Here is a 25242-nt window from a genome sequence, read left to right as displayed (position 1 = left end):
CAAATTTCTGCGGCCTGCACAAATTTGATGGTAGATGATGGAGCTGTGTGGCTCATCCTTCATCTAATATTTACACAACCGTGTTTATTTCATGCTTATTCCAATCAACACGCTGTTTTAATTAATTTCTTCATCAATCTAGATAACACTCAACCGCCATCTTGGTCATATTTTTGATCGCAATTTGACGGAAATTTGAGCGTGTAACCAGGCCATTAGGAATTTCAAGAGTTAGCCTCCAGCCCTGGATTCGCTCATCGAATGATGGGGATTTATTGATCAAGGCTATTTGGACCGCGTTTCGTAGAAAGGAACCAAGCCACATCAGCTTTTGACGAAGTTCACCGGGCAGTCTAATTTTTTACAAGAGAACGTTTGTGCAAATACCTTTGACAATTTTGAGGAATGTGCTTTGCACAGTGCAGGAAATTCACTGACGTTTTCTCAAATATCCTCACAACTACTCGCATGCAAAAAATTAAGTTGCCTTTTTAAATTTAGCAATAACGGATATGGCTTGGTTTCTTCCTGCTTAACGCGGTCCAATTATACTGATTCGTTAATCAAACCTCAGTGTACAATTGCTTATCGATCGATAGGGATTTATTGATCAACATTATTTGGTACTGATTCATCGATCAACCCACAGCACAGAGTTTTTAGAGAGACGAAACCGCAACCTACAAAAAGTGTAAGGAATGTATTAATGGTCGTACCTAAAATGGATCCTTTCCTTAGAGAATCCGTCTGATTTCCATTGTGGCTAAGGGTAGGGCTGCCGTACTAAGGAAAAACGCCGTATGAACCTTCTGGCATTGCCAAATTTCCTTTGATAAAATACGGATTCCCTGGTAAAAATATAAATATTTTTCCGCAAATTTTCAGATAATTTTGCTCACAATTCCACCGAAAAGTCCTGAAAACTTCAAGGGAAAATACTTATAATTTTTCTCAAAAATAAACATTTAATTGAAGGAAATTTGACAACTCTCGAATGTTCATACGGCGTTTTTCCTTAGTCTGGCAGAGGGTGGCTGAAACAAGTCTTAAATATAGTAGCATAAAAATTAAACTTTTTGCAAACCTGGAGTAAAATTCAAAGAGTGTAACTTCAGGAATGGATTCTTGCAAGGGATTAAACTGATTGGCCAGTGGCCACTGAAAAAATACAAAATACAGAAGAAAATTTTTATGATTTTGAACATTTTAAAGTAGTTCGAACTTACGTCAAAAATTATAAAATTAGCAATTTTAAGAAATATCGCATTTCCTTTGTAATCACAAGGGTTCTTCCCTCTTTTCAAGGTGGATTAGGTGGACCCCTTAAAATTTGTGGGAGGTCTCAAATCCCAAAAGCCGTTTCCTTTGACCCAAGACCGTTCAACAAATTTCAAGTTTCCATCATTATTTCGTCACCCTCCGGCCAAAGTATCACAAGCGCCATGCGACGTTTGAAAATTTTCGCCGCCATTTTATTTTTTTACAGAGAAATTGTTCATAAATAATTGTTCAATAAAATTCAGTGACATTTTCAAACAGTTGCATCCAGCAGTTTCTCTGTAAAGAAATTTTTTTTTTTTTTTTTTTTTTTTTTTTTTTTTTTTTTCTTTATTGAAAGAATAGAGGACTACATGGTATTAACTCTATTTCTTATAACTAGGAACTAAGAACTACTTTTACAATAATGGGTAGGCTGGTACGACACCGGCCCTATCTAGATTACAGAATGTACAGGTGCTGTACATTACGATTGAGATAATTGGTGCAAAATATATACATATGTATACATGCTGAATAAAGTATAGATATTTGTGATAAATATTTGGATCTTAATTATTATGCCCCCCGTCCCCGCTATAAAACAATAAGATATTAATTAATAATTAATAGAGAAATAGGTGCATAATGCAATGATAATGCACGAGTGACAGTCGAGAGTCAGACACAATCAGTACAAGTGATAGGAGACGTTAAGATTAGAGATGCTCGATGTTAGAGCGGTGCGTTGAGATGCGATGTGTGCCAAATGGTGTTATTATTTGGAAAATTACAAGAGTCTTTTACCAAAAATTTCTATGAATGTGACTAGATGAAGATATAAACAAGGGGGTATAACGACTGTCTTTTGGGGGTAAATATGTAGAAGGTACACAAAATGGAGGTTAAAATTATTCTTAATGGCTTTTCATCAAAATAACAAATACTTAAAAAGAAATTTGGCATCAATTCATTTTTGACAAATTACCTCAGATGTTCGGGCGGAATGCGGACGATGATGCGGAAAGCGGCTGTAATGAAGTCGTTTCGCGTTGCGCCCCGCGACCCGGCGCCCCGGGTAGTAGGAAACTCCTCACGCGCTTTACGTGTGGTGAGCTCCCAGCACCCCGCGACGCCGCCCCGCGAGCGCCCCGCAGAAAACACATGTTGAAAGAAGACAAATTAAGAGAATTGCACCGTAAATAAATAGTGGTTTGTCTTTTGAGAAAAGGTGAATCATCTCCCTGGAAAATCCGGGAGGCGAAGTTATTACACATTAACATCGATAATTTGATCTAGTTGGTCCGCGACGCAATCAAACGGCTTTCGCCGTTTGAGGCGTCTTAGACCAGCTTTGTATTTGTAGACAAGATCTGCTGCTTCGCTATTAGGGTGATTGGAGAGCCTTTGGGCGTACCGCAGGGACAATTTTTGAATAGTTTCAACCACCGAGGGGATACCGAGAATCCGGTGAATTACGTCATTCTTGACGTAGTCGTCCCAATGGATCCCGGTAAGCCCTCGGAGGATGTTGCTTTGTACGGACTGAATCCTTTGAATGTTTGTCCTGGCGGCGCACCCCCACAACTGGCATCCATAGGTCCAGACCGGCTTCAGTATCATATTGTAAAGTAAGATTTTATTGCGGAGAGACAATCCACTGCCCGGCTTAAAAAGCCACCACATAGATTTGTATTTGCTTAGGATCTGCTTTCTTTTAGCCTGGATGTGAGGACCGAACGTTAAGTTCGAATCAAGCAGTTCAGATCAGCAAGTTCGAAACAAGTCTTAAATATAGTAGCATAAAAATTAAACTTTTTGCAAACCTGGAGTAAAATTCAAAGAGTGTAACTTCAGGAATGGATTCTTGCAAGGGATTAAACTGATTGGCCAGTGGCCACTGAAAAAATACAAAATACAGAAGAAAATTTTTATGATTTTGAACATTTTAAAGTAGTTCGAACTTACGTCAAAAATTATAAAATTAGCAATTTTAAGAAATATCGCATTTCCTTTGTAATCACAAGGGTTCTTCCCTCTTTTCAAGGTGGATTAGGTGGACCCCTTAAAATTTGTGGGAGGTCTCAAATCCCAAAAGCCGTTTCCTTTGACCCAAGACCGTTCAACAAATTTCAAGTTTCCATCATTATTTCGTCACCCTCCGGCCAAAGTATCACAAGCGCCATGCGACGTTTGAAAATTTTCGCCGCCATTTTATTTTTTTACAGAGAAATTGTTCATAAATAATTGTTCAATAAAATTCAGTGACATTTTCAAACAGTTGCATCCAGCAGTTTCTCTGTAAAGAAATAAAATGGCAGCAAGAATTTTTGAACGTCGCATGGCGCTTGGAATACTTTGGCCAGGAGGTAACGTTGTTCAAAAGTTACAGGGATGATGGCTGAAGCTGGCGATGCAGAACTTTTGGTACACCCTGTGTATACTCTCATGCGTATTTTGAATTTTTCATAATAGCTTTTTCTACTTAAAAAAGACAGTAGAAAAATAAAGCGGGTCTAATTGACCCGAGTTGGCTTATCCAGCCAGGGTCAGGGAAAACATACACCTTACAAAACACGGCGGCCGGTGGGAGAGGGTCGATTCATTTTAAATATGACAGTGCAGACGAAACGGAGCAACCCAGACGAGGAAGGGAAAAGAGACTGCAGCAGGAAATTCCTATTGCCAAGGCTACAGGAATCACTCGAAGTCTTCCTTAAAATCCGCACTGAAAATGTTAATTTTCCGCGACATTTTACAACCGCGCCCATGGACGACACGAAACGCGGCGGAGAATCGCAACAGTGCCGTCAAATTACCCTTAATATTCGCTAAAAATATACTTATAGTGGTGATTAACGTGCATATTTCCCTGAAATTTGACAACCTCAATAAAAACCACCCGCCACTATCCCTCCTTAGCGTGCGTAATCCTTGATCGCCTGGACTGAGGGAATCCTGTGATTACAGGTGCGGGATAGGGCTTCCTGGCTCTTGAAGGGCGGGTCTAAAAACCTCCCCTTTCTTCCTCCCTCTCTCGAGTTAATGGCGAGACTCAGACATCGGCATGTTGAATTTTCCGTGCACATGTTTAATTTCTCCCCGCGTTTCCGTGATTTGAGAAAGTATGATTTATCTGGGCCGAGCTCACCTTGGTGGCTATCGCCGCTTGAAATCAATAAATTTAGAGTAAGCACTAGAAAACAACACATTGGATCTAGAGTCCAGACTCTTAAAAACATCGACAACAAAAAAAAATACTCTTGATTCAATCAGAAAGCTTAAATCAAGAACCAAGCCTCTTAATTTGAGCGGATTTCCTTTTGATTCAAGCTTAACTCTGATTGAATCAAGAGTCTTTTTTCTTGTCAATGTTTTCAAGAGTCTGGAGTTCTAGACTCTAGATCCAATGTGTTTTTTCCAATGAGGAGAGGTTTCTCATTACACGGGAAAAACGACAATTTTTGAAAATTGCCATGATAACAAGTTTAAAGAATAGTTCTCTTCAAATCGCGTAGACTCATCGGTCACTCTCAGCCTCCACTCCATGTCTTCCGTGTCTCCTTGTCTATAGCTTTGTCTATCAATTTCAATAATCAACCCGCAATCTCGCTGTTTTCACAAAAATGTAGCTCCTTGCTAATTGACTCGATCCAATTTGCGCACTCCGTATAACACATCACCAAGAAAATAGAGATATTTGAATTTAGCAGGACGCACAAAAAATGGGCGAAACATTAGGAGCTCCACACTTCCACAGAGTTCCTAGAATTTGCGCAATGTCCCTGATATGTCCCCCTTAGTCTATAAAAAGCATACGTTTCAACCGACAGAATCGCTTCCATTTCCATTTGTCTACAGCTTTGTCTAACAATTTCAATAATCTACCCCCAAATTCTCTATTTGCCAAAAAATGTAGCTCCTTGCGAATCGACTCAATCCAATTTCCGCACTCCGTATAACAAATAACCAGGAAAATAGAGGTATTTTAATTTGGCAGGACGTACACAAAACGGGCGAAACAGTAGGAGCTCCACACTTCCACAGAGTTCCTAGAATTTTCGCAATGTCTCTGATATGTCCCACGTACTCTATGAGAACCATCCGTTTCAACCGAGAGGATTGCTTCAATTTCCATTGGCCTACAGCTTTGTCTATCAATTTCAATAATCAATCCCCAGACTCTCTATTTGCCAAAAAATGTAGCTCCTTGCGATCCGACTTAATCCTATTTGCGCACTCCGTGTAACAAATCTTACAAGCAGATTTCCGTGATACTACTATTCGAGCTCCGGTGTGTTGCGGAGTATCATCGGTATTTGAAGGCGTTTTGAAAAGCAGGAGAGAGACAAATTCAAATACTTGTACTGTGGTCTCCTTCATCATAAGATATTGACAATGATAAGCTTGGCGAACATTCGAATAATCATTCTCCCTAAGCAACACGACCCAAGTCACTTCACGATGAAACTGCAAACTGTTTATTAAAATTGATGGACAAAGCGATACGCAAAGAAGACGGCTAGTTGGCCTAGCCTAAGGCGGAAAATGATGAACGAACTTTAGTGTCTCTCGTGAATTGCTGCTAGTTACTTCGTTACATGTTTCCTTTGTCCATTGTTTCCACCGAGAGGCTCGCTCCGTTTTTTTGTCTTCTTAGTCTATCATTTTCAGTTTTTATCGTTTTTAGTTATCTTTTACTTAACTCTGAGGAATAGATTACGAGAAGTTGTGTTTTTTTCTTTCATGGCAATAGGAGGCGCGGACTTGCACTTAATTCACCAATGTTGCCCCTCAAACGCAAATATCTTAAGTGCTCAATGTGAGCTTTCACGTTTAACATCTCTAGTCATTTCACCGTATCTCTCGCTTGTGTGACCCATTTCTTTCTCATCATACTTAATTTTTTCCCCGACAGAGTGAATTCAACTTCACATGTCGCAATATTCCTGTTCAAGATCGCCCTGTCCCTAGTAAAGCAACATGTCACAATCACGGAACGCTGTCGCAATAACGGAGAACGCCGCACAAGTAATCGAATGTTTCTCTCTCCCGCATTTCAAAACGCCTTCAAATAGCGATGATACTCCGCAACACACCGGAGCTCGAATAGTGGTATCACGAAAATCTGCTTGTGTGATGTGTTATACGGAGTGCACAAATTGGATTGAGTTGAGCGATATAAAGGGGAAAAACTTAGAAAAAAAGAAGAGGAGGAGAAAAAAGTGGGTATGAGAAAGGAGCGAAACAGAAAAGAGGGGGGAGATTAATTAAAACCGAGGGACCAGCTTCTTTTGAGGAAAAGAAGCAAACCAGAAAAGAAAGAAAAGAGCTGAGAGGTGCAAAAGTGACTAAAATGAATGATCGGCCGAAAGGGGGAAAGAAAAGGACGTTCTAATGCAAATAGAAGATTTGCATTAAAGCATGCCACTAAATTGATGGAGATTGAAAACGAGAGTGATTCAATTCCACAATTTAGGGGTTAGGTTGAGATGAGGACAATGAGAAATTTTGGAATATTAAATGAGATAATTGAATAGTACGTTCTAATAGGCACAGAAGGTGCTTATTAAAGCAAGTCGGCTAATTGCATGAAACCTTCACTATCGGAATAGTGAACGTGGCATGCAATTAGAAGAGTATACTTTTTTGGGATAGCCCAAAAGCAAGACAGGCGATACACCTGTGGTGAAGAGTGAATTGAACCTGTAAAGAAAAGGAATATTAATACGTAGGGTGATGAGGCAGCGCTTGTGGCGTACCTTTCATCACTACGCGATTACTGGAGAGAGCCAAGCTTGACTTCAGAGAACCGGGATGAGGTAACGTCGATTTACTTCATACAGCGGGCAGGCGCCAGGTGATCACTTTGCTTCGTGTGGACCGTCGGTTGACGGGACTTGCATATGGCGGGAAGGTTTCCTTTCCAACGTAGGAGAGCCAGAGTCCTAATCCTAATCCAAGTACTCCACCTTAGCAGGGGCGTCGGGTAGCGATTCTTGATCCGGGAGAGAGCTGCTTCCGTAGTGAGGGCCGGGTCCGTCTTCTTCAGCGTGCTGGATGCAAGTGATTCCTAGGGGCAAGCGGCTGACGTCTTGAGCGCCGCGCAAGAGCCAAAAGGAACCGAGCGGGGACGGCCGCTAGGTGGGGGGCTCCAGGGGGAGCGGATCTGTGTTTGCCGTGGACTTTGAAAGCTGGAGGTGGATGTTGAGATTTGAACTTTATTGGTCGCTAAAGGTTTGAGCAGGTCGGGCTTAATGAGTACTTCCAGAATATATATGGTTTTAGGGGTCCATCAGAGAACCGAAGCTAAAGAAAGTGAAAATTTGGAAAATTTGGAAAATTTGTATGTGGATGGGACTCGTGGTTGCGAAGAAATATGGAAGTAATGGAGATAAATTTGAGGATGATTATGAAAGAAAGGTTGGAAACATAAAAAGGGTGTTCAAGACGAGTTATACAATGGTTAGGAAGAGCACTTTCAATTTAATAGAAGGTAAAGGACACCTTTTAAGGACGCGCAAATCTGGGAGGCGGGTCAAGGTGTGCAAATTTGGAATAATTTATTAGTTACCGCGGGCGCGCAATGTGATTGATCGGTGCAAAATTGAGAGAACCCTCAAGAGTGAAGGGGGGGGGGGATAAAAAATGAGTGTGATGAAATTTCTTGAAATTGCTCTAAGTTTGTTCGATCGAGATCGAACAGAGTCGATTCGAAAGGAGCTACATTTTTTGGAAAAAAGAGAGTCTGTGGGTTGATTATTGAAATTGTTTGACAAAGCTATAGACAAGCACACTAAAATTGTATTGCTTCATCTGAGAGTGCCCAATGAGCTGAGTTTGCAGTATTTTTCACAATTTTTTTCTGACATGGGAAATCGGAGAGACATAGATTTAAAAGTGAGAAAATTTGCTGCCTTGTGACGTCATCTGGCGGCATTTTCCATTTAAACACGCGTATTTTATCAGATTAGGTTGTTTTGTCATATTTTCTCCAATAATTGTCCAATTTAAAAACCAAGGATATCCTTGCACTCGACATCCTGGACCTTGACATCGTGCACGATATCAGGTCCAAGCAGTTGGTCTGGTATGGACATGTGCAAAGGATGGCAGACGATCGGTTGCCCAAGCAGGTTTTCGATTGGGTTCCTCCCGGAAGGCGACGGCGTGGACGTCCTGTGGGAGGTTGGCGACAAGGGGTGGAGGAGGAGATCAGAAGGTGCCAATTGCCTGATGATCTCTGGGAGGATAGGGGGCAATGGCGATTGGGCGTCGCAGAGCGCGAGGCGGCGCTATAAAAGCGGCTTTATGTATATCCTCGCACTCAGTTTTCCGCCTGGCAGTATCATTTTAAAGATGAAATACACAACATTTAAGACACCTGCAAATTCTCTTTTCTGCAGTTTCCCAAGGAGACGAGTGAGTTAAGTAACGACCCTGTGAACGACCCCAGGGTGTCTACAAGTCCGGAATTTCCGGAAAGTCCGGAAGCACTGATTTTTTAAGGGCGGTCCGGAAGTACTGAAAAAGTGCGGAAATTCCGCCAAAAGGTCCGGATTTTTTTTTAATTTTTTGTCATTTTTGTCGCAATTTCAAATTTTTGATACTTTTCTAATTTCGTCAAACGGAGGTACTGAAAAAGTACGGAATTTTTCTGTTGGAGGAGGTACTGAATTTCTTGAGAATGTACTGAAAAAGTATTGCCAAAGAACTTATTTTTGACCAGCCTGTTTTAGTAGACACCCTGGACTCGAAAACCTTGCGAAAAATTGGCAAACTATTTTAGCGGGGCACGGCAACCCTGCTGGACCCATAGAAGTGTAATTAAACGAAAGAGACCCCCCCCCCCTCCGCCCTCTGCGCCCAAGGTGGCCGTTCCCCCACGCGCTGGCCCCGAACATCCCTCATTTTATTAACTCGCAATTTTTCTCAATACTAATCTTGATTGCCTTCCTTTATTTTTCCGCGGGCATCTTACCCCCCTCCTCACCCTACCCCTTTTCTCCGAGCCGTCCTCGTGATATTTAGCTCGCTATATTAGTTTCCTCGCTCATATATATCTTTCGCTCCTTACTTCGGACGGCTCCGCGCTGATGCTGTTCTTCGCGCTGTTATCTTAAAATAAACACCGTGATATCGCCAGTGGCAATTCTTAAAGCAGCGTTTCTTGTTTCTACTTTTCTGTGAATTTTAAATTGTTTGACCTGAGTTTGTTTCAGTTAATTTGGAACTTACTTTAATACAATTTTTTTTACAGTTGCAATACAACACAGAAAAAATTAAATTGCTGATTTAACAATTAAATTGCTAAAAAAGTGACTGCAAAGTTTCAATGTAGATTTTACGAATAAAAATTGGTAATTTAACCACCCCTGCCCCGTGGTTAAATTAGCTTGCAATGGTGGTTAAAGTAGCATTTTTTTTTGTTGTGAAATCGACGTTGAAATATTGCAGTCATTTTTTTTAGCAATTGAATTGTTAAATCAGCGATTTAATTTTTTCCGTGAAGGCTTTACCGAACAGGGCGAGAATTCCTCGAATGGTCTGAGAACACCGCGAAAAGTCAGGGAATGTAGCCAATATAGGGAGAAAACGGTCAAGTCGGTAATTTTCATGTTCAAAATAATTCTCCTTATAATTATTGGACCGAGTTCATCAAAAAAGGAACCAACCCATATGAAGTTGAAATTGAGGAAAGAGGTTTGAAGTTTTATTCCTGCATAAGGCTCAATGTAAAAAATAAACTTAAACCCCTCTTTTCACAAACAATTTTTCATTTTTAGACTTTTACTGCTTGGCATGAGAAGACATACGGGTTTCTTGTGAAACTCAAAAACATTCTCAATTCAATTTTTTTCGAACATTACCTTAAAATTTAGTAACTCCTCGAAGTGAATTAAAAAGACACATTTTTCTGTATATACAGGGTTATATTTCTTATTTCTATTGTATGTACAGTTTTTACATATGTCTCATTGTAAATTTTTGCCTAATTTTAACTAGTCAGGTAATTGTTTTAGGAGGGTAGTTAACTAGTTTATTAAGCTTACAATCAGTTCTTATCATGCACTCATCTTCTGCACCCATTCATTTATTCATTCATTCTTTGCTAAATAGTCCTAAGATATGTATTTTATACTTAAAGTAATTGTTAAAAAATAAAAAATTAAAATTTGCCTATGCAAATATGTGCTGAATAAATAGTTAAAAAAAAAAAAAAAAAAATCGAAAATGTGGGTTGGTTCCTCTCCGATAAACTCCGTCCAATATTTGTAAAAATAATTTTTACGACTTCGTAAATTCAAAAACAACCCTGACTCATTTTTTACCAAATTTCGACCGGGTTTGTTCTGTTAAACTCGATCCGGTTGGGCCTAATGACCAGGGTCAGAGTTTTATCAAACAAAGAATTGGACGTATTTCTATCAAACGGAACTATCTGCATTAAGACATGAGCCCTGAAACCCATAAGAACACGTGCGTAACAGGGCTCACGTCATAATGCGCATATTTCCGTTCGACAGAAATACGTCCAATTCCTTTGCGGTGAGAGAAGCCTTTGAAGGAGGTATAATCAAGAGCGGTTCTCCACCTTGCCAGGCGAACAATCGTGACTTTATTGGATTTTTTCACAACGTTTACTGTCATCATGATTTGAGTGAATCCAGTCTTCCAGGGTGGAACTGTCAACGGTGGCCTCTCCGCTTCGGTTTATTTACCCTCCTCATGTTTTCACTTCTTGCGTTAACGTTTCTCTACTTCCGCGTCTATTCGCCGCTCGCGCACGTTTCCAGGTAGCCTTGCCAAAGTTCTGGGAAAAGTAAAGATTTTCACTTCAACGTCCAGCGGGCCGATTATTGAAATTGATAGACAAAGCCAGGGTACAAAGCAGGTATTTGATTGGGTTCCACCCGGAAGAAGGCGGCGTGGACGTCCAGTAAAAGGTTGGCGGGAGGGAGTGGAGGGGGATATCAGACGGTGTAATCTGCCCGATGATTTGTGGGAGGATTCCGATGGCGATTTGGAGTCGCAGAGCGCTGTAGTGCGCTGAGTTAGCGGCTTGATATGTATGTATGTAGACAAAGCCCTTGACAAAGAGGACAAAAAGAATTTGGATGGATCCTATTGGTGATATTGAGTGGTTACAATGGACAAAGGAGGTAGGTAATAGACTAAGTTACGACAACCCACGAGGGACCTGATAGTTATTCCATCATTTTCTCTCTGGAAAAAAAAACACATTGGATCTATAGTTTAGACTCTTAAAAACACCGATAAGAAAAAATACTCTTGATTCAATCAGATTTAAGCTGAAATCAAGAACCGAGCCTCTTAATTTGAGCGGATTTCCTTTTGATTTAAGCTTAAATCTGATTGAATCAAGAGTCCTTTTTCTTGTCAATGTTTTCAAGAGTCTGGACTCCAGATCCAATGTGTTTTTTTTTTCCAGTGCTTTCTTAGTTTATAGGAACCACCCATTTCAACCACTAGGATAGCTCCATTCTCCCTATGTCCTCTTTGTCTATCGCTTTGTCTATCAATTTCAATAATCGGCCCGCAGACTATAAGCTGAATTACTCTGCACGATATGAAAATACTGTCAAGCTTTTGACCTGGTCTCTGCCATTTTTGCAGATAAGTTTCTATCTCGGGCTCGGGGTGACTTGAGGGAGAGAGATGAGTCAACGGAACCGAGGAAAGATGATTAAGGAGGTCCCGGTAGTTAAGTAGTAAATAGCATATTTGCACGGGAGCTTCATCACCATGCCCTCAAGTCATTTTTCAGGGCCCCATTCATCGCTTTCCTTTAAAGTTTTCTCTATGCTTAGCGTATTCTTAGTACTACGCGTTTGATCATCACACATACCATTCACACAGAAAAGCATATTTTGGGAAAGCTAGAAACTTGGCGGATATGTGGCGTTTTAACTTTTGACGGGTTTTTTCAAGAAATTTTATTTAAAAAATATCGTAACTACAAGAAATATAAGCTTTGTATCTACATATCTGCATCAATTAAATTTTCAAATGTATAAAAAGACAACGAAGTATAAGATAATATCGATGATTAAAATGCGGGATCACGTATCGTCATCTCGGTGTCGCAAAATCTCCGTCTTATGTACTTTCTTCGTGTATTTGCACCTTTTTCCTGCATGCATGAAAGTTACAAGTTTCTCGGTAGCCTGTATAATCTGCATCGTTTAATACTTAATAACAATGTGTAAAATTCTCAAAAAAAAGTTTACAATAAAATAATTTAAAAAGCAAAAAAAAGTTATTTTAATAATCGCAGTTTTCTTGGTGAAATTCATAATGTTTCAATGCGTCCGAGGATGGTCAGCGTCCACCAAGCAAAGCGAAGCCAAGACAAGTTGAGGCTCCCTTCTCGTTATTGTTTAGCTTGCACTTGCTCTTTTTCCTACTCAATTCGTCCAAACGGCCAAACCTCTGTGGGGCATGCATGGGTCGTGTCATCCCGCCTCCTCGGCGGCGACGCGGCGGCTCATGCAGAGATGGAGGCGGAAGTGGAGGCGGAGCTTCCACGCTCTTCTTCTTCTTCTGCCCCGTGAAGCAACCGAACAGTTTTTTGAATCCTCTGACACTCAGCTTGGATTCCCGCGGATCCATCGAATGCTCAGATCCAGGTTCAGGGGTCCCGGGACCTTCCTATAATTATGTTTGTTTTATGTTATTAATTTCCATTCAATTGTTTGGGAATTTTACCAAAATGTGACTGGGAAATCAGGGAAATATCACGGAATTTCATTTTCTTCATTCTGTGGCAACCCTGATTAAAGAAAACGATCCTGAAACGAAACCTACTAAAAGAAAACGATCGTGCCGATTCCTTTGAAAATTTAAAGAAATTTTCTCCGTGCTATGCAGATAATTCACTGAACTTAGCACAGAAATCTGCACAACCGTTTTCGTGTTGAAAATTAAATTTCCCAATTAAATGCGCGCGCGAGTATGTTAACCATGTATTCAAGAAGAAAAAGCGTATAAGTATTAAACTAAGAATCTTCAGTGAAAGCACTATCACAGTTTTTTGTCGATATATTCTCATTTGCAAATGGACCTTCCTCTCAACATTTTGTAGTTTTTCAATAAACAGAATATCACTAATTTTGAATATTAATGTCAAAGGTGAAACATCGAGACTAATATTCTAGGAAGATGGTCGATATTATTTCTCTTGATCTCTTTTAAATTCTAACCATTCATAAATAAGAGATTATCGGTAAAAGAATCAACAACACTCAATTCTGCCTCAAAATGTGGTTGTTTGCATTTAAACGCATTTAACACCAAAGCTTTTTTTTTATTTTTCCGGCGAATTACGTTTCCATATTTATTTTTTCGTATTTTTTATACTTTATGAATTAAATGTAGGATATAATTTGCAATACCAATATTATGATGTGTTGCTCATCCGACGAATTTCCTGGCTTCATTTCATGGTCTTCATTTTTTGAAGCTGTAACGAGCGTAATCAAGAATAGCTGAAAAATTGAGGATTCTGAATTAGCTCATGCTAAATGAAGTTTTAATTTTGAGTAAGCTTATCGTTAAAGTACCTATATTTTCTAAAAATTTCGTGCTCTTCATTATGGCTTTTTAGTTGTATTGCAGTGAATGTTACTAATAGAGAAGTGCACGCTAGTAGATTCTGTATGCAGAGAAAATGCTTCCGCGTCGCGCCTGTTATTACCTTTATGGAGACTATCATTGAAACCATATCGATGATTAAAGCCAAAGACATACCTCTTATTGCGACTTTGCAAGTCTACCCTCCTTTTTAATTATTCGTAAGGAAAGATAACTGACAGTTTTTACTGAAATTTTCTGTGAATTTTCTCAATTCATTCTAAAAGAGAATCACACAAAATTGTGAGGAGATATTGTCATTGGGTTTCCTTGAAGATTAAATACAGGATTGGATTTTTTTAAAAGTCGCGATTGAGATAGGAATCTTCTAAGTTTAGCATAAAACTTACTGTAATATAAAGATAGAATCGGATGGACTTGTATTTATAATCTATTCTTATTTTTTATTTTTTAATGATTGCTGTCATAGACTGTATTCGCCCTTCCCCCTTAGGCCCAGGCCTTAGGCATCCTCGGCCCCTAGGGCCGAAATGTGTCTAGATATGTAATAAACAATGTTTTACCCGTATCTACTTGGAATATTTCTAATCGAAAAAATATAATAATTATATTTAAATAAAGAGTCGAAGAAATGAGTTATTGTTCAAATGAATCGGTAAACCTTTTGAAATTTATGTTTTCCTGTCTTAAAATTGTGTGTTGAACTCACCAAGACGAGAAAGCACACAAACTGCATAGTTGATGTCCCTCTGTATAGTGCGAACTCCATTTAAAAATGAAACTAGCAAACATTGTTCGGGTCATTAGATACAAATGACTTGCACTCACTTACATGGCGAGAGCTAACTCAAAAGTGTGAAGGATCTTCGAATCTTCTCTACACTGATGTGTTGGATACAATCCACTTCCTAGTTTGCAGGCTGTGCATTATTGTCGTATATCTAGACAAAAAATTACGGGAAAAAAGCATTTTCCGAATGAGGAAGCAAAATCCATGCACAGGGTGTTATAGATCACATTAAACTCACAGGAAAATTTCAAAACCATGAAGGAACCTGCTCAAATTTTGCCTGAAAACTAGTTTTAATTATATCTTCTTGACCATCTGCCATATCTTCAATTTCCAGGGAATTTCACCAAAATGTGTCAGGGAATAGTATTTTCCAAATTCTATGGCAAAGCTATTAAATGGACTTCAGAAGTTCCAATTAACTCATACTCAAATCCCAATTGCCATTTTTGGGGCAGTCCATGAACAGAACGGGTTCAAGTAGGGACACTCCGTTTTTTAAATGAGAATTGTACGTTTCTGTTTTTAACTCAGCCCTTGTAACATGCATTTTACTATGGCATTTTTCAACCGCCCGTCTCTCTTTTACTTTGAGGATAGTTTAGTGCAACTCCTAATTGCACATCGCAGATTAGCAATCGGGAAAACTCAATTTCAAGAATAATCAAAAACGTCAGAAACAAAGCTTTTTTGGGGGGGGGGGGGTGTGCCGTAGAGGCCCTTACTTCAGGCCGAAGTTTTGGAAATCAAATTTCGTTTGCCTTAGAGGAGGAGGATCTTCTTTGAGGAGGAGGAGAGGCTAATCGTGAAGATTTGCACATGAGAAAGAAAGGGATCGAGTAATGAGAGGGATTTTACCCCCGAAATGACAAAAACGACTTTTTGCATGACCAATATCTGCCGAGGAAAAAAACAAACAAACGAACAAATAAGCAAATTAAAATTTAAAAAAAAAGGAAATTCCTGTCCTCTCATAGAATTTAAAATAAATTTTGGAAGCCTGAACATATTTTTCATTGATTTCCGGGAGGTGATTTTAGTGGGTTGGATCTCAACTATAGTATTCTTGTAATCCGCTACGAAAATAAATCTCGTATAGACCGAATAATTTTGAACACCCTGTGTCTATGTAACTTTACACGTCAATATGCCATAGAACCCATTCGATAGCTGCACTAAAAGCAAAAAAAGTGTGAGTGTTAACGTGGACTGACCTCTTTCCTTTTTTTCTTCTTTTTTTTTGCAATGCGTCTGTTGACAAGTCAATTTTATAGACCTAGAATACCTTTCACAGAGCAAGAGCATTGCCACCTGAATCATTTCAGTACTTATAATACATTTGAAGCTATGGTAAAGAATCGATTATCAAGGTGTTCGATGCGAACACCATATTTATCGACCCTTTTCCATCGGTTTAAATGGCAGATGAATCTATATATCGCAAAGCACGCCACGCCACTGAATGCCACAACACTCCCAATGCAAGTACTGTTCAGGCTGACACGTGCATGTGATACGTCGTAATTAGATTATGAATTTCACAATTTTTTGGCTTTTTTTTGGGCGTTAGTGGTTTTTGTTAAAAAAAAATCCGTCCATAAGTGATGAAAGTTTCTCAGTCCAGCTGCAAAAACCTGTCCACAAAGTCACTCATGAACGTCATTCGTCGAGTTTGAGCGTAGCTGCGGATGGTTTTAAAAAATTCCATGACGTTGACGTTAACATTACAGCCCTTTTCCTGTTTTGTGCAAAAACACATCTTTGTTGGATCGTTTGCATCAGCGAGAACCCAGTCGACTGTAACGAAGTTTCTCCTCTTCAATGCCTTCATAGAGTTACATTATACTATACTCTGCTGGGAATCGAAATGCCTAACTGTGAAGCGGAAAATTGGATTTCTAAATTATGACGGAGAATCGGCTTTAGTCTAGAGAATAAGTCGCGAGAGGTTTAGTACATTTTTGCACGTCAATGCTTTTTAACCTATTTTTGACGGAAAAAATATTTTGGTATTAATACTTGGTCCGTTGATCCAAGCTCACCAATAAAATCATTGATAAATGTGACATAGACTAAACATATTTATAAATCATAGAAAACTACTCTGCCCTGCTAAGGAAAAACGCCCGAGAGTCGCCTAATTTTCTCCAATATTTTTTTTATTTTTGAGGAAAATTGTTAATCTTTTTCCTTGAAATTTTCAGACTTTTTAGATCAAATTATAAGAAAAATTACCTGAGAAACTGGAAGAAAAATATTCTCATATTTTCTTGAAAATTAGTGATTCGTCAATGAACATTTGGGAACGCCTAAAGGCTGATACGGCGTTTTTCCTTGGCACGGCAGTCTGTGGTTATTCTCAAACTAAATGATTCAATGATGAACAAGATTAGTGTTTTTTTCCAATTGGACGTATTTATGCTAAAAGGAACTATGTTACACGCAACTCCTATGCACATAGTTCCTTTTAGCATAAATATGTCCAATCCCAGTACCGATTTGAAATTTCCACCTTTGCTCGTTTTTCCAGCGAAGAATGAGGTCAACGTCAGACGCCTGCAGGTGAGAATAATGGTTCGTGATGGGAGGATGGGGGGGGGGGGGGGGGCGTGAAGCCGTCGCGTCATAGTGACGAGACAGGAACGGATTCAGGGTTCAGGGACCCCGAATCGGTGCCCTGATCCGCGTCCCTGTGCGGGCGTCGGCGGTATCCCGAAATCTGCATTAAATCAACTAGTTTACGGCCCTCGCGCTGCACGTCATAAGGGAGACGTTGTCACAACGCCAATAATTTCACTAATAATGGGCCTGTTGCAAACTTTTTCTGGAACAAAAATAAAAGTCAGCATCAGTAAATGTCTCAAAAATCACAATGAGCGCATTGGCAAAGTTTGAGATGCACTTCTAACTTCACAATCTGCTTAAGACATCAGCGTTTTTTTTGAGCTTCCCGCTTCAAAAACGATACTACAACAAAGGTGAACATTTCGTTGGAAGTGTCATTCTATCCAACCCTTGTGCACTGGGATACTACACAATTTTCAACATGGCCGACACAAATCCGGCAAAACACATGTGCCTGGACAAGATTCTTACCATTTGCTATCAAACCAGCATGTCTGCAAAAAAACGCAAATTTCTTACGCAGATTGTGAAGTTAGGAGTACATTTCAAACTTTGCCAATGCGCTCATCGTGATTTTGAGACATTTGCTGGTTAAAACAACTCTTAGTTTTGCTGTAGCAAAAGTTCGCAACAGGCCCATTTGAAAGTTTTACCATTTTTATCAGGATTCATGTTGTAGAAAATGTTATGTTTTTACATTTTCTTCTTGATCTCCTGCTTACTTTCATTTTTTAAATAACGATGGCCATTTCGGGATCCGAGTATCCCATCATCGTAGGTCCTCTGATCTTCTGATCACTCCAAGGTTTCTCTTCGTTTCACGATAAAAACCGATTTAAAACCAAAAACTAAAACTAATTTCGCACTTTATTTACATTCACATCATTACATTCGCCGTTTCGCGATGTGAATGTAAATATAGTGCGTAATTAGTTTTAGTTTTTAGTTTGAAATTGGTTTTTATCTTGAGACGAGGAGAAACCGCGCGGAGTGATCAGAAGACCTGATGATGGGATTCTCAGATACCGAAATGGCCATCGTCATTTAAATTGGTTGCCTGTTTTTTCCCTGAAATTAAGAGCTTTTCCATCTGTTTCTAAATTACACAGCGCACCTTCTTTAAACAAATTCTTGTAGGCTTTCACACGGTGCAGTCTTTATTCAAAAATGTTCATCGGCTCAAAAGTTACAGCGATGTTCAGTGTACAGATGTTGCGTACCGCCTTTCCACAAAATCGTAGGCATTTGAAACCACATAAATGTAAATTAAGCTTAAAGTTACCCTTAGTCCTCAATTTTCATGGGCATTTGACGTTTGGCGCCAGAGTTATGGACGAACTTCGCGGGAAAATCCTCAAATTTGATGGGCTATAGCGTCGAAAAAAAACGTTTTCAAAAGAAAATTATACAACGAAAATCGCAGGCATTTGAAACCACAAACAATTAAAAGTACACTAAAAGTTACCCCTAGACCTCAATTTTCAAGGGCATTTGACATATGGCGCCAGAATTATGGGCAAATTACGCGGGAATATCCTCAAATTGGATGGGCTGTAGCGTCGAAAAAAAGCGTTTTCAGGAGAAAACCACAGAACGAAAAGGTCTTATTTTTACCCAAAAAATCTATGCTGGGAGTCTTGCGCATTCACCCTGGGACATCCTGTATATAAAATTAAATTGGTATTTGGAGTGTAGCCGAGTGCTAGAAATAATGTAAAATTTTCTTTAAAAAACTTACATTTTATTAACAAACTTAGACCGAAGCTTTTCGAAGCAAACGCTTCATCGTCAGGGTCACAAAATCGATATCACAAAGGCAATATCACAATCACAATAATAATAATCAATAATAATATCATAATCACAATCGATATCACATTTATATTCAAATTTATGGCCTTTGTGATATCGATTTTGTGACCCTGACGATGAAGCGTTTGCTTCGAGAAGCTTTGGTCTAAGTTTGTTAATAAAATGTAAGTTTTTTAAAGAACATTTTACATTATTTCTAGCACTCGGCTACACTCCAAATACCAATATATTCAGTACTACTACCGTTCAGACACTGTATTACAATGTTCGCTGATTTTAGTGTATTTTCCGAAGGAAATACACTATTTTTATAAGTTTAAATTCTCCGTATCCGATGCACTTATGGGCAACGCGGTGTGAAGTGTGGAGACTCGGCAATGCTCATGACACTAATCTCGGGAGTAATTCGATTCGACTCGAGGCGCCCGTTCCATACTCGCGCGAGTAGACGCACAAGCAGACGCCCGAATTAGCCGAGTCAATCGCGAATTCAATCAAGACTCAGCCTCGCGCGCCGCCGCCACCGCTACAAAGGACCCGAATTTGAATCATAGAGAGTTTTACGACTTGTCGTCAAACTCCCGATCCCGCCCTCCGCATCCAACGCATACACTGCCGTGCTAAGGAAAAACGCCGTATGAACATTCAGGCGTTGCCAAGTTTCCTTTCATAAAACACGAAATTACTGAGAAAATTGTGAATATTCTTTTCAAAAAATTTTAGGCAATTTTGTACGCAATTTAATCTAAAATATCTGAAAATTTCAAAGAAAAATGTGCATGATTGTCGTTAAAAATATATGTTTTATGAAGGGAAATTTGGCAACTCTCGAATGTTCATACGGCGTTCTTTCTTAACACGGCAGTACAGTGGCGTGGCGTGCTTTGCTGTAAATCGAATGATATGCCATTTTAACCCATGGAAAAGGATCGATAAACAGGGTGCTCGCAACCAACACCCTTAATAATCGATTCTTTACCATAGCTTCAAATGGGGATGTGTCGAAAATCGATCGTTCACGCCTCGCTATTGAATGCATACCCTTCTGGAAATTTTTGGCGGCTCTGTTAATCCGTGTTGGGGGGAACGTAAAGTGGAAGTTTCGACACCGTCGTTAGTGGAATGGGTTTGTGGCACAAAAAGATAATTCAGAGTGTCTCCTTTTGTGTGGCTTATTTCAATACTTTAAATATATGAATTTCGAAATTGACAAGGCACCCCGCGAAAACATTCCGATGTGTGCGCAGTGTTGCCATAGTCATAGGCGGTTCTACGGGGGTGCCAGTGGGTGCCAGGCACCCCCGAGCAAAAATTAAGTAAGGTTATCGGAACCGTGAAATTACTGCTTTGAAAGATTCTGTATTCGCTCATTCTGAGAAAAAATCCCAGCAATTAATTGAAAATGCTTTAAACAGAATTAAAATTGATAGCCGTGTTTTACTAAGATTCCACTGTTTTTTTTTAAGGTAAGATTGTAGTTTTGAAGGAAAGTTTTGCTAAAAATTTTCTAAACTGAATTTACAGGTATTTAAGTGGAGAGGAAGGAGAGAAGAAGAGAAAGGAGGGTAGGGAAGGGATAAAACTTGAAGGCAGAAACTTAGCGTCCGTCCCGTCTGGAGCCGGTCTCTGACATTTTCTACCTCTGGGCATCCCCAAGAATGAAGGTCTAGAACCGCCTATGGCCATAGTCGAGGAAACCCGGGGAATGTCAGGGAATTCAAATAGGCGGATCCATGGAAGAAGGCATAGGGGGCGTTCGTTCCTCCCGTTCGCCCAAAAAACGGAGGAAAAAAAGGGAAGTACACTAAAAGAAAGATTGGTAGAATTTACCATTCCTTCACGCTGTATTACAGCGTGAAGGAATGGTAAATTCTACCCATTCTCAAGTTGATTTTGCCAGAAGAATGGTTACCTGTACCAGTATATAGTAACGTTTACCTTTCATTTGGCAGAATTGACTCTAAATTGACGCTGTGTGAAATACAGCGTGAAGGAATGGTAAATTCTACCAATCTCTCTTCTCAGTGTGAAAAAGACGAAAGGAATAACGGAGGAAACAAGAAGGTAGGACGCTCAGATTGGGTAATCATTCGTGTATAAATTGACTCAAACTGTACATTTGATGCTTTAAAATTGGCGATAAGAGCTGCGTTTCAAAATACCATGGGAATTTTCATAGCTGGCTAAAGAAGGCTACAGAAAATCATATAGCTGGCTGTATAATGCGGAGAAAATCATACGGCCGGGCTATACGAAGCGATAAAAAATTATGCAGCCAGGCTAAAGTTCCTATCGCCGGGCTTTACACTTTCTCGCCGGGCTTTACACTTTCTCGCCTGGCTGTTGCTTTTTCGCCATCGATTATAAAAGGCTATAAGAAATTGTGTAGAAATTCGTGTGCTTTGGAATTCATTAAGTTTGATACGGAACCACCTTAATATTTACAAAACAAAACACACATTATATTTTCCTTTAATTCATATTTGTTTTCATCAATTAAAATGAGAATAATCCATACAGGATATGCAAACATTTCAAAATCATGAGTTGAATAACGCTGGCTCCGCCAGGTTGAATATTAGAGCTGGCACAAAGCGGAGCGGCGACGCACTGGCGCCTACAAACCTAACAGGGATACTTCACGCATTGCGCAACGCGTGAAGTATCCCTGTTAGGTTTGTAGGCGCCAGCGCAGCGTGCCACGGCGCTTGAAGCAACTATTTCACACCAGAGGTATTGCACAGTATCATACGAAACTGAAGGCGCTCTAATATATTAGGAATGACAGGCATCCATGAAAAGTACAGAGCTTTCTTTGCAAATTAAATCAAGATACTACGGTCCAAAAAGAGAGCAGTAGTCCAAAAACTCACTAAGTCCTAGCATCCGTAATTAGTAACGTTTAGCATACACTTTATCGCCTGGCTGTTGCTTAGTCGCCATCGGCTATAAAAAGCTATAAGAAATTGTGTAGCCGGCTATAGAAGCTATTGGAAATCTTACAGCCGGCTGCAGGTCTATGGTATTTTGGAACACAGATTCTACTGCCAATTTTTACCAGGGGACATTTCTCATCTGGGAGGCCGCCAATACTCCCCTTCCTCCCTCTCATTCGAAGTCTGGATCCGCTTAAGTAACCAATCAGTATCAGTGGAAAATGGGGAATTTTACAAAGTGAAGAGTAAAAATCAAGTAAAAATTGTCAAATCACCTTCACTATTCATATTCTGGAATGTGTTTGAAGTGTCAAACAACAAATTTTGAGTGTGCGGAAATCCGAAGTGGATTCGGAAGTGCCGATTTGTAACCATCCTGCATAGCGTTTAATATCAATTAACGTTAGTGAACATTTTTCAAGGTAATAAAAAAAATGACGGGGGGATTTCATTGTCTAAATCCTGAGCAGAGTTGCTAAAAGAAAACTCATCGAATGAAATTTCGTGAAATTTCACAAGAAATTTCGTGAAATTTCATAAGAAATGTCATGAAATTTCTTTTTTCCCCATGAAACTTCTGGAAATTTCCTCTCGAAATTTCTTCTTATAATCTTTTACGAAATTTCTTAATTCTGATCCTGAGGCAATTGTCTTTGTAAAATAGGGTGACAAGTTCTTGAAAAGTCAGGGAAAACGTGGAAAAGCTAGCGGATAATACCCAACCTTTGAAAGTCAAGACATTTTGACTGGAGTTATCTGTAGAATATCTATTATGACATGAACCCTGTCATGAATGTAATCTTATGGATCACAGGGCTCATGTCAGGATGGATATAGTGCTTTTGATATAAATACGTCCAACAAAAACAGATCCTGTCCGAAAAATTGACTTTTCTCATATACTGTGAGTCGCCCGACCATCTCCAGAAAAATGCCTACGATCCCAGGGCATTTTCACTCAATAAAGGCACAAAAAGAGCCAAATGGGACATGGATAAAAGTCTGGCGAAGTCCCGGTCGAGAAGGGGGTTGGAGGGTGAGGGGAGCATCATCATAGGATAAAAGAGAGCAGCAGTGGGACGCACTTCAAGCGAACGTAGTTATATGAAGTCTCTTCAGTCGGACTCCTCCAGTGTTGCCACTCAGTGAGGGTTTTCCGAAATGTTCCACTTTCATGTATCGAGGAGGATCCAAAACTCTGCGACGCCGTAATTAGATGTGACCGCAAAAAAGCAGAGCGCCTTTGAAATGGCCGTCAGCCGGAAACTGGGAAGAGCCCATGAGGGGGGAGTGGGAGAAGGAGGAGTGGGGGGGGGAGGAGACCTCCAATTAAACGAACGACTCTTCTTTCGTTCTTTTCGCAGTCGGGAGTAATTAGTTCTTGAGTCTGATCGCGGAAATCGCTGGTAGCCGTGGCGACATTTCCATGAATGGCCCACGCTGCAATTAGCTTTATCGAGACATTTCGATGGCTTCTTTTACTTAAAAAAGAGAGGATCTTATTATCATCCGCGATTGGGGGAATTCTGAATTGGACGTATTTCTGCCAAACGGTACTATGTGCATTATGACGTAAGCCCTGTTATGCATGTGTCCTCATAGGTCTGAGGGCTCATGTCTTAATGCACATAGTTCCGTTTGGTAGAAATACGTTCAATTGTCTGCACCGAAAAGGAAAAAAAGTAGCTCTTGCCGCAGCTAAATCTATTCGGTGCCGTACCTTTAAAAAAATTGATAATGCTGTATCCCAACTACCACTATAGCACCTGACCTTCCGACTATTGTTTGCACGATGTGCCAATTTAGTTAATGGAAAAAAATAAAATAGAAATGTGGCCCGCACAGTAAGAAACTGATTAGTAGTCCACTTTCCATTTTGGTATCTCATTGCATCTACCTAAACTGAACACTATATTTCTTTAGCCCTGCTCTGACGCCGATTAGAGTTCAACTTTTAGAATACCCCGCAGAAATGAAAAAATCCAGCAAAACCAGTAAACGATGTGTATTTTCAATATAGGCCAGAAAGGGCTCCCGCTCCCGTGGCTAGACACTTTACCCAATTTCTTTTACCCAATACCTAATTGGGCCAACAAATTTTATCCAAGGTATAGTTTGGCCAAATTTTATTATCCAATTAAAAATTTAACCCACCCTTTTTTAATCCACGTTCTATGTAAGCCACAATATTATTCATTATTTAGAAGCTTAAAATTTTTTTAAATAAAATTATAATTTAAAATTAAATTTTCTGGAATGTGTATCAATCTGTGTTAAATAGACAAGCGCGAACGAATAACAAAGTTGAATCATTCCATTCTCGCTTCCAAAGAATAGTTGTCGCACATCACTTAAACATTTGGCGGTTTATTGGCGAGCTGCAGAAAGAACAACAAGATACAGAAGCAGCTGTCACACAACTACTAGGAGGGCATGGACATCTTAGAGACCCGATAAATTCAACGTATGTTCGAAACCAAAGACGCGTTGAGACGATAGTTGGAAATTACGAAGAATACAAGCAGCAAAACAATGTCCGTACTTACTTGCGGGCGATTGCTAACAATCTCAAGCAAAGGGCGGATGAGACTCGGACAGACTCGGAAGGCGGCGATGATTAGCCACATCATGAACAGACAGCATGTAAAAGTATGAATTTAATTTTTCCCACAAAATAAATATTACCTTGGACCAAAAACTAACGTGGACTAAGTTAACTATTGGTTAAAAAACTATTGGTCCAAAATTTTATTGGACAAATTTCAGCAACGGACCAAACAATTGTTGGACCAAACAAAATTGGGTAAAGTGTCTGGCCACCCCAGCTCCGGTTGGTAAAACTAGGGGAAGGAACGACCAGCTAGGAATTCAGCTCTTATTATTCATGCGACCCTTGCACTGAAAAAAAAGGTATCACCATCTGAACTATACTTCTAGCGGATTTTGGCGCCAGCCCTAAGAGTAGTGCACTAGCTAGAAGTATAAAGGCACCAGCCAGCGGTATAGTTACTTCAACTACACAAGTGCTGACTGTGAGGACACCAGCTAGAGGTATCGTTGATCCAACCACACTTTCAACTGACTTAACCAATTAACCATACCTCTGGCGTGTGCAACTACTCTAATATCTGGCGCTAAAATCAGCCAGGAGTAAAGTTGGGATTGTGATACTTTTTTTTCCGTGTGAATCCAAATCCCTAATGAACA

At 39.8% G+C, this 25242-nt stretch overlaps 1 protein-coding gene across 1 annotated transcript in view; it reads left to right on the top strand.

Moving 5' to 3' along the window:
* The window catches only part of SP2353 (EGF like, fibronectin type III and laminin G domains protein pikachurin), a 458909-nt gene that overhangs the window by 331655 nt on the left and 102012 nt on the right, over positions 1–25242 (top strand). The gene's annotated exons all lie outside the window — the stretch shown is intronic.

Source organism: Bemisia tabaci, chromosome 10, assembly GCF_918797505.1.
Source record: "Bemisia tabaci chromosome 10, PGI_BMITA_v3".
In the NCBI taxonomy this organism is placed as follows: Eukaryota; Metazoa; Arthropoda; class Insecta; order Hemiptera; family Aleyrodidae; genus Bemisia; species Bemisia tabaci.
Note: the sequence above shows the minus strand (reverse complement) of the source record. Positions and strands in the feature narration are given on the sequence as shown.